Source organism: Orcinus orca, chromosome 11 (assembly GCF_937001465.1).
Source record: "Orcinus orca chromosome 11, mOrcOrc1.1, whole genome shotgun sequence".
NCBI lineage: Eukaryota > Metazoa > Chordata > Mammalia > Artiodactyla > Delphinidae > Orcinus > Orcinus orca.
Window position 1 is genome coordinate 90,995,088 of NC_064569.1, and position 9,514 is coordinate 91,004,601.

The following is a 9,514-nucleotide window of genomic DNA, read 5'->3' on the forward strand; positions in this document are numbered from 1 at the left end:
GCTTTCTCTTCTCTGGGCCTCAGTGGTCTCACCTGTAAAACCACATCTGAGCTAAGTGACCCCCAAGGGCTCCCTGAACTCTGATGTTCAGACCCTGTGGTGTGAGGCATCTTGAGAATGGGCTGGAGTGATGGGTCCCACCAACCTCCTAACTCTTCAGAGTTGGGTCATGCTTTGATATTCACTCCCCACTGTCAGCTCTATATAACTAACCCCATCTGGCATGTGGGAAGCTGAGGATCAGAGAGGGGCAAACATTCTTCTAAGGCCACACAGCCGACTGTGATGGGAAGGGACCTGGGCTGCTGAATGTGGTGGGGAGGCCTTTCCACCCGCCTTCCGACTCCTTGTGTCTGTGGACCCATATCCCAGTATCCCCGGTGGCTGTCACATCGCCTCCCCTGCTTCATCCCCTCCCTGGCCCTCGGTGCTCAGTGGACCAGGGCAGAGGTGACCCAGCCACATACACACTTTTTCCATGCTGCCTGTGGACACTCTCTGAACAAAGGGCAAGAAGGGAACATGTGTTCCTCACCCAGGCTCCCTTCTCCCCATTCCTCAGTGAGCTACTGCAGCCTGGGACTCCTTCACTAAGGAAAGAGATAAAATTCAGGGAGAAGAAGTAAAGCAGAGCCTGGGTTCCTGCTGTTGGAGCGTGGAACAGTGCGCCCTCGCTGAGTGTGCCGACATCCCAGCCCTCACGGCCAGCACTGTGGGTTCCCTACCCAACAGCCCTCTCCTCAACGCCATCCCACCAGCTGCCTCCCTTTCCTTAAGAGTCTCACATTGGTTTGGGGGTTCCACACCCCCCCGCAATGATGCTCAGGGAAGGTGACTCCAGACGGCCCCAGAGGCGAGTTACAGTTGCTCTCAGCCCGTCATGGTGGTCTTGCCTGTGATTGGCTTAAGCAAGGACATGTGGTTGTTTCCTGGGAAAGGGAGGCTGAGAGGGAATTGGTCAGAGTGGAGGGAGAGGGACTTCTAGGAAGTTCTTCTTTGTTTTCGAAAGGGGACATGAAGCAGAGACTTGCCTTTTCCTGCCTTTGGATGTTGAATGAGGATGTGATGCCTGGAGCTGTGGCAGCCATCTTATGACCTTGAAAGGAAGGTGAATTGTAGAGAAGAAGACCTCACGCTGCATAAGTGACCCCAAGCTGGAGCCCCCTTGCTCAGCCCTGTCAAGCCCAAGGGCCATGAGAGGCAATAATGAAATACTGAACTGTTGTATTTTAAACCATTATATTTTAGGGTGATTTATTAGACAGCAATAGAAATCAGAACAGTAAGCGTTTCATAGATATTTGGTGAATTAATGTATTGCGTACATGATTAGGTGGATTTTTTTTTTCCTAAGAGAAGCTGCAACGTAAAAGAATCCAAGAGCTGCCATTGAGTAGCAGTGACCTCAGGTGCCCTGGAGTAGGTCACCTTTCCTCCAGAGAGTTCCTCAATGGCTTTTCGTAGACACTGCCACGTACGGTGAGAGGTGAGATACAAGTGACCCAGATCTGGCCAACCCGTAGCCTTTGGAACATCACCCACAACTTAGGAACCTGGCCAGCCCAGCCTGCAGACACTTAGTGGGGATTTGGTCACTTGTCTTCAACTGGCAGGTCATTGAGTCTCGCCTGCAGAATATCACAGAATGTCATCGGCTCTGCCTCAAGGTGCCCACAGCATGGAGGGCGGGCGGGACTCCAGGACACAGGTCACTGGAAGAGGGAGTGTTGGTCTGTCCAGAAGGTGTATCAAGATCACAACCACGTGGCTAGTGACAAGGGCAGCACCAGAGGCTGCCACCGTGGGACAGATCAGAGCCTCTGGGCCTCTTCCCATCACATTTGCAAGGACTGGCTCCCCTTGGACTGAGTTAGCCCTGGACTCTTGGTCAATTCAGGGAGAAGAAAGGAGGCCCCGAATGAGAAGTTGGACTTCCTGCTAATTTGAAAGTGGAGGCTCAAGCTGGTTTTACTTTGAAAAATGTGGGAGTTGGGGTTCTAGTTACCCCTAAGGGGATGACGCATGTCATGCTGCTTAAATAAATCTGGAGATCCCCCGAGGCAGGGAGCGGTTAAGAGTGAACACCCTGTTATACGTACAGTAGAAATTAACACAACATTGTAAATCAACTATACGTCAATAAAATACATTTTTAAAAAGCCATCAAAACTCAACATTATGGTGGGAAAAAAAAAAAAAAGAGTGAATACCCTGGGTGCGATCCCAACTCTACTACTTCTCAGTCGGTGATCCTAGGCAAGTTGTCTTAGTTTCCCCATCTGTAAAATAGGGATGGTGGTTGTACTAGTAAGGGTCCGCCAGAGAAACAGAACCAACAGGAAGTATAGAGAGAGAGATTTATTTTAAGGAATTGGCTCACACGATTCTGGGGGCTGGCTAATCTAAGATCTATAGGGCAGGCCGGGAGCTTAGACAACCCCTTCCCCATCGCCTGCACACTCCACCATCTAGCGCTTAAACCTCTTCTTGACACCCAGGCATCTTAGCCTGGCACAGACGACCCCCCACCCCCAGAATCATCTAAAACCACCACTCGTTTCTCCTTCACACGATGGGCTCCAGCTCCATCGGAAATGGGATGGAGCTGGGACCTGGGACCTGGTCCATCCCAGCTCTACACCATCACACCTGTTCTTCCCTCTTGCCTGATTCCCTACCATAAGGATGATAAACTTCTGCCCATCCTTAAGACCCAGCGTGCCTGATCCCCTCTAGGCAATATTGATTTTGTCTCTCCTCTCTGCTTCTCACTGTACCCTGTAGACACCTCCGTGCCCCTCTCTCTCTTTCCCTCCTCCCCGCCTCCACTCCCACCAGATTGCAAATGAAACTGGAGATTTTGTTTTATTCCTTTTTACTTTTTTTTTTTTTTTTTTTTGCGGTACGCAGGCCTCTCACTGCTGTGGCCTCTCCCGTTGCGGAGCACAGGCTCCAGATGCGCAGGCTCAGCGGCCATGGCTTACAGGCCCAGCCGCTCCATAGCACGTGGGATCTTCCCAGACCGCGGCACGAACCCGTGTCCCCTGCATCGGCAGGCGGACTCTCAACCACTGCGCCACCAGGGAAGCCCCCTTTTTACTTTTACTTCTTTATTACTTTTTGTTGTTGAACGGTCTAATTTTATTTATTTATTTGGCCTCACCTGGAGGCTTGTGGGATCTTAGCTCACCAGCCCGGGATTGAACCCAAGCCCTCAGCAGTGAGAGCACAGAGTCCTAACTACTAGACCACCTGGGAATTCCCTGCACGGTCTAATGTAAACATGACATTGCTCCGAGACTGAGCCACATGAGCCTCCAAGTTTATTAGGGTTGCACCCAGTTAGTGGTACATTCATTTGTGCCCAGATATAGGTTTCTCTTTGGTGTTGTGACCTTTACCTGTGTAAGTGCGCGATCATGTCGATGAGCATCTAGTTTAGAACCGATCCATGCACTTTCTGAAGTTTAACTATTATATAACTGTGACGTGACTCTGATGAATATTCTCCCCTCCACTTACTGCCCCAGCCTCCTATGCTCCTGTTCTGAATACCCAAACAGCTGGCCCCACAGCAGAGGCCCAGTGATTATCAATACCACCAGGTGATACCCCCTCTTTATAACAAACATTTGCTAACATCCCCTTTGCTATCCTAAAATGAAGCTCATTCATAATACAACTTACTATTGATACATCCATAATTTTAAAAATTCAATATCATATCCTAACTATAATACGTATAAAGATAAAAAGAAAGTTTTTTATGATAAAATAAATGTTTTTCAATATTTAAATGCTTGGGCATAAGGGCACCAGAGGACACATGGACAAGTTTGATGTTTGCACCTAATCATAGAACTGCCACCTTTGCAATACTTACCAGCGCAGGTATGTTGGGTGGCTGACTGCATAGTCAGGACAGGCTGGGCTATGCTGCAATGACAAACACTTCAGGCATCTCCCAAATCCTCAAGGTGACTTCTCACTCACACTTCACGTTCAGTATGGTTGGCAGGGCCTCTGCTCTTCTTCCCTGCTACCCAGCTGGACCACAGAGACTCCGTCCGGACCTGCACGTTCATGGCCGCTGTGACTGCGGAGAGATGTGGAGAACACTCATTGGCTCTTAAAACCTCCACTGGAAATGACGCATATCCCCTCACATTTCATTGGCTACACAAGACTTATGTGTACCTAATTTGAAACATCCTACCTTGTTCCTGAAAGGAGGGCCACTCAGAGTACTTACATCCATAGTGATGGTCACAGCCACAGAATCCCGTGGCGGCACTGCTGCGAGGGGTACCACTTACTGAAATGGTGAACAAGACTTGGAAAGTTCCCGATTAAAAAAAACTTTTTTTTCAATTTACAGCATAGTTGTATTCTTGGAACATTTAATGTATTTTTAAACAGTTCAAAGATAATGTATGTATAAGTAAAATTTATAAGTTCTAGAGTTCGGGTCAAGAACGTGGAATAAATCTTCCTTGTGCGTTTTTTCCTGCACATTCTAGAACACCCAGCATCCCTCCTTCTCCCCTCCCCCCACTAAATGTCAGTATCCTCTTCACTGCCAAAAACACTCCCACAGGGCTTCCCTGGTGGCGCAGTGGTTGAGAGTCCGCCTGCCGATGCAGGGAACACGGGTTCGTGCCGCGGTCCGGGAGGATCCCACATGCCGCGGAGCGGGTGGGCCCGTGAGTCATGGCCGCTGAGCCTGCGCGTCTGGAGCCTGTGCTCCGCAACGGGAGAGGCCACAGCAGTGAGAGGCCCGCGTACTACAAAGAAAAAACAAACAAACAAACAAACAAAAAACACTCCCACAAATACCCAAAATGCCCCTATAGGGGACAATATGTGCCCCACTGAGAGCCACTGATTTAGGTTACTGGTTGGGACAAACCTTTTCCAACAGAATAGCCTTATTTGGCTTATTTCTAGTGAAATATCATCAGAATCTAAATATACACGTTGGCTGAAAGTACCACTGCTCTAGCTAAGGCAGGGATGCCCGTTCTGCCCCACACCTGCCATAAACACCCCCTCCCACATCTGTCAGAAGACCCTGAGTCCCCAGTGCTCAAAACCCGGGGCTTCAAATAGCCCAGTTTCATAATTCACTAGGCCCACAAACTCACCTCGTCCCTGGGGTGAGTGGGGGCCATCCTGCCCTTTGAGTGTATCGGAAAATTCACAGGAAAACTTTGGATGAGGTGGTTGAAGTCTACATTCACCACGATGGAGGGAAAGGTCACCGGCCAGAATGTGAAACATTCTGTACCTCGGACAAGATGTTCATCCTCCTTGAGAAAACAATATCTTTTGATAAGTGCAAGTATTTCCAGCAAAGATCCTGTTCTAAATGTGATGACAGAGGTTCAGTATTTTGTTTCTATTTCTGTGGAAAATGCCAGCACAGAAAGAGTTTTTATATCCGTGGGGAATGTGTATATATATATATATATATATATATATATATATATATATATATACCTATGTGGTTGGACCAAAGCAACAGAATTGATGCAGGTCAACAGAGGTGAAGTTTTTGTGGCTCTGTTTTTAAAAGTTGTACCTTTCACTTGCTAGGGGACGAAAAATGAAGTGTGTTTGGGGGTGGGGAGGGAGAAAGAGAGAGAGAGGGAGCGCACACAAAGAAAAATAAAATGTAAGATATAATTTAAATTATGGATAAAATGACAAATGTTTGTGTGATGTCTGGTAAGCCTTATGAAGCCTGGCCTCTCACTTTTTTAAAATTTTTTGTCTTGTTTATGGCTTCCCTTGTTGTGCAAAAGCTTTTAAGTTTAAGTTGGACCCATTTGTTTATTTTTGTTTTAATTTTCATTACTCTAGGAGGTGGGTCAAAAGAGATGCTGCGAGAGAGAAACGACTTAAATATTCATCAGTAAGCGAATGACTAAATCACAGTGTTACTTCCATACAAAAGAAAAAGAAATAGTTATGAAAAAAGAATGTGTTGGGAGAAGGGGGCGTGATAAATTAGGAATTTGGGATTAACATATACACACTACTATAAATAAAACAGATAAACAAGGACCTACTGTATAGCACAGGGAACTACACTCAATATCTTGTAATAACCTATAATGGAAAAGAATCTGAAAAAGAATATATATGTATACACACACAATATATATAGAGATAGATAGATATAACTTAATCACTTTGCTATACATCTGAAACTAACACACCAGTGTAAATCAACTATATTTCGATAAAAATTTTTTAAAATGATGTTGCTGTCTCACTTTTTTAAACATCTTTATTGGAGTATAATTGCATTACAATGGTGTGTTAGTTTCTGCTTTATAACAAAGTGAATCAGTTATACATATACATATATTGTCGTCACCTGATACCTCCAGCTCTGTTCAGTTGAAGTGTGCTAAGTTGAGCTCAGATGAGTCATCATGTACACAGCTCTTCACAGTTTATCACTTAGAATTTCCCAGCTCTTACCCAAGCACTGATTTCTTTTATGTCCTCTCCAACTTCTCAGCCTGGCTCCACCCCAAAAGCCACAGTCCCAGGCAGAGACATTAGAGCTGGCTTTTAGGGTCTAAAGAGGTCACCTTGGTTGTCCTGGGGGTGTGAGTCCCGTGGATCTCAGAGCAGCAGGTAAAAGGGACTAAAGGTCGAGATCAGACCTCACAATGGAGGGGTTAGACAGATGTTCACACCCTCAGACTCACACATATAGCTGCACACACTCTCGGCATCCCCACAGAGACGACACACACACACAGATACATAGACCTCAACCTCAGGAACCAGATATTCAGAACCAGGCTCCACTGATGCCTCCTGATCCTAACGTTTACAGTGTTTTACAGTTTACAACATGCCATCATGTCCAGGAGAGAAGTAGGGCGGCCTCACTCCCATCTTCAGCTCACACCGTTTGAGCTGGCATGATAGAGCGGGCATTGTGCGAGGGGGTAGGTATGCAAAGATAAGCAAAACTGAGGGGACCCCTACCCTCTCTGTCCAATAAGGGAGAGACAAAAAGCCAAAGGAAACAAAACAAGGGAAAAAAACCAAAGTCATAATTATAAATTGTGGTAAAGATGTCCACTTCTGGAAGTATGGAAGCCTAGATAGTGTGAAATACAATCCTAATAACTCAATGATTCTGGATAAAAAAATACTTGAAAAACTGGGAGAAATGTATAACTGTGCGAGCAAGAAAATAAGGAAAATTCTGAATGATAAATAGCCACGAGGCGGACAATAGGAGAGAGTCATGGAGGACAGTTTGAGCCCATGTAAAAAACATCTCATGGGGATTCCAGAAGGACATAATAGATATGCAAGAAAGGCGACACTTGAAGAGATATTTTATATATAAAAATCCTATTGGGACCTCCCTGGGGGCGCAGTGGTTGGGAATCTGCCTGCCAATGCAGGAGACATGGGTTCGAGCCCTGGTCTGGAAAGATCCCACATGCCGTGGAGCAACTAAGCCTGTGCGCCACAACTACTGAACCCATGTGCCACAACTACTGAAACCCGTGCGCCTAGAGCCCGTGCTCCACAACAAGAGAAGCCACTGCAATGAGAAGCCCGAGCACCACAACGAAGAGTAGTCCCTGCTCGCCGCAACTAGAGAAAGCCCGTGTGCAGCAACGGAGACCCAACGCAGCCAAAATATAAATAATAAATAAATAAATAAATTATTTTTTTTTAAAAAATGCACTTAAAAAAAATCCTATTGGCTGTGTTTCTCTGGAGAATTCTGACTAATAAGCCATCTCGGAGACTAGTCCCTGTGACTGGACCACACCCCCATCTCCTCAGATTCCTCAGGGTTCAGTCTTCTCATCTCCATACTCCCGGAGCCCTAAGCCCATGAGCTCCCCAAAGATGGAGGCAGGCCTGTGGGCTTCCCCAGGGCACCCCAGAGTGAGCCCAGGGCCTGGTATGTTGCAGCCCTCAGTAGGTATTTATCTAATGAATACATTTCCCTGCTACCTTCAAGACCTAGCACAGATTCTTTTTTTTTTTTTGGCCATGCTGTGGGGCATGTGGGATCCCAGTTCCTCCGTCCAGGGACCAAACCTGTGTCCCCTGTGGTGGAAGCACGGATTCCAGATTCTTTCCTTCTCACTCTCACTCCACAGAAGCTTCACGAAGGAGGAGATCATGTTTACCTTATTTGAAGCTGGGACCCCTAGTCCCAACCTGGGACCTGGCACATAATATTTGCTCAAGAAATATTTGTTAGATCAATGCAGAATATATGCCATTGCAGGATCACATTTAAAAAATTTAGCCTATATATTCCTCTGGGGTTTCCTTTCCTCCTTTGCTCTTTCCTTTTAAGACCGCAAGGTATTTCTGTGCCCAAGCCTCGAGAAAGGATGTAACAGCTGAAAGCAAGAAAAACGTATCCCTCGCCTGGATTTGCAGATTCAAAAGCTCAGACCTGAGAGGACCAGAAAGAACACACAGAAGGACAAAAGATTTGGAGGAAATCATAAGGCATCCCTGCTGCCCAGGCTGGAAAATCATTTTCTGAACCATCAGAAGGAAAGGAGTTGAAAAGGAAATAAGATTGCAGTTGGTGGCGGTTCCCAGAGAAAGTGGTTCTGTCTCTGCTGGGGGGCCACTGCTAGCTCAGAGAGTGCCCTTGTGTGAATGAGGAAAAGGCACCCTTTCCAGGTGCACAGCTTGGCAACTGGATCACAGACTGGATCTAGCCTTATGAGCCCTTCCCGCACCCCAGCCAGGCACCCATGTGCAGTGCACACCCCATATAACCGTACGGGGCAGCCAGGCACAAGCTCTGCTAATCCCTGCCAGAAGCAGAGAAAAGCTCAAACAGGCCTGTGGGGTCTGAACAGAGGAAACCTGTGCTTCATGTCCCGGGCAGAGCCGAACGGGGCTGGGGCGGGTTCCTGGAGAGAAGTGGCGTCAGGCAGAAGGAGCTTTGGGCAGCCCCAGAATTTCCATAGGTGCCTGATGGGGGCAATAACTGAAGACCAGGTGGGGTGCAGCATCCCTGAGGATACTATTGGGGACAGATGACAGCAATGACCAGATTGCCACCTCCCTGCCTATACACACTACAACCTGGCACATGTAAGCTTCTTGGAATTAATTAGTCGAAACCCCAGGGACATTTGGATTGGGGGAGAAACCTCAAAGAGACTGAGATTAAGCAGCTGCCGCCCAGCCACAATGAGGATTCCAAATAAAAATTCAGTTGAGTTGTAGAAAAAAAGAAGTTACCCTTTTTGCACGTCAAAGATATAAACAGATCTTTTTATCTGCTGTGCTCTGCAAATATTTGTTGAACGAATACTTAATGTGTGTGACAAATGCCTGGTACTTCTCTGAGACCCTGAGTTTTATTCTGCCCTGATTTAATTATCAGAGCACATCATCTCCCTGACTAGATTATCATTTGCTTGAGGGCAGGGACCAGATTATTCCACTTTAGATCCTGCACACGTATCCTATACAGAAGTGTTCCTTGCCTGGG